This window comes from Propithecus coquereli, unplaced genomic scaffold (genome assembly GCF_000956105.1).
Source record: "Propithecus coquereli isolate 6110/MARCELLA unplaced genomic scaffold, Pcoq_1.0 Scaffold32, whole genome shotgun sequence".
NCBI classification, from domain to species: domain Eukaryota; kingdom Metazoa; phylum Chordata; class Mammalia; order Primates; family Indriidae; genus Propithecus; species Propithecus coquereli.
Window position 1 is genome coordinate 7,692,519 of NW_012148841.1, and position 1,483 is coordinate 7,694,001.

A 1,483-nucleotide genomic window follows, 5' to 3' on the forward strand; every position below is an offset into this window, starting at 1 on the left:
ACACACAAACCAGTGCACAGGGCTGTACCCTAGACCAAATAAATCAGATCCTCTGGGGAATAGGGCCTGGTTATCAGTTTGTTTAAAGCATACATGTGATTTTATGTGCCACAGGGTTGAGTTGAGGATCATTGATTAAGCTAAATTTGCTTGATTCTCCCCACCCCCAGGGAGAAGGTGGAGACTCAGAAGTATGATTTCATACTTGAGAAATAGATTTGTGTTACTAACCACATTTCCTCTAGCTACCAGTTTTGTGCGGAATTATTATATCCCAGGAGATTGGCTGTAACTATATACTAAGAGTGATTAATCAGTATATTGTACTAAAATTAAGAAGTATTAATTTCTTTCAAATGCCTCAAACATCTTTTAGGTAGATAAACTGTTAATTTGCCTAAGTAATGGCATAATACGTGACTTTTATTAAGATGTGTTGGATAACTTGTCATAATATTTCCAGGGAGGAAACTGCTGAAACTGAATAGCTGTCTGGTCTCTTGCTGCTAACAATGTATTTTCAATAACTGTTCTATTTAGGACATTAAAAACCTAAAGTATATATAATAATTGCCCTATGTCAATCTGGGGATAAAAAAATTTAAAAGAAATCATTTTATATTTTTTCACTTTGTTTCAGTTCATCTTCACAACTACTCTAGGAGGAAAGTAGGGTAGGCCTCATTAGGCCTATGTTACAGATGAAAATATTAAGGAGAAGCTCAGTCACTTAGGTCATGTGTTTAGTAAGTGATCAAGCTGGAATCAAAACCCATGTTTCCTCACATCTAACCCAGTACCCTTTTCACTACACCATAATACATCTTACAGTCAGTATTGAGCAAGGCTCTAAAGTAATGCACGGGGTAAGTTAGGTAATTTTTTAGGGGTAAGGCAGAAAGCATCCAAAATAGAATATTAGAAATAAAATAAGGCAATATACAGTTTGGCTATCTGTGTCAAGAACCTGGTATCTAGGAATCTAAAATATAATCAGATGTAAGAAAATAACTTTTAAAAATAAGTGTGCAAATCCAGTGTTGTTTAGAAGAGTGAAAAAATTGGGGATAACATGTAGCAATAGGAGGGATAAATGAATTTTGGTACATTCTTTTGATGTACATTATTTATTTAGATCTTTGAAAATAATGACAGTGAAAATGCTTATGAACTTAAGGAAAAAGATATCAACTATAATATGAAGTATGAAGAAAAAATATGATTGTGGGTATGTGTACATGAAAAAAGAGATTGGATTATAATACACCAAAATGTTAACAGTATCTAAATCTGGTCGCTGGATTAGAAGTAATCATTATATTCCTTTTTTTTAAATCCTTTTTCATTTTTTTGTTCAGTGATTGTGTATTTTCCAGTCAGGAAAACATATTTCATAATCAAAACAAAGGCCTTTGTCAGTATCACCAGTGTTTATTGGTGATTGCATCATGGCCTAGATAGCTTATAAATATTAAGTAATGAA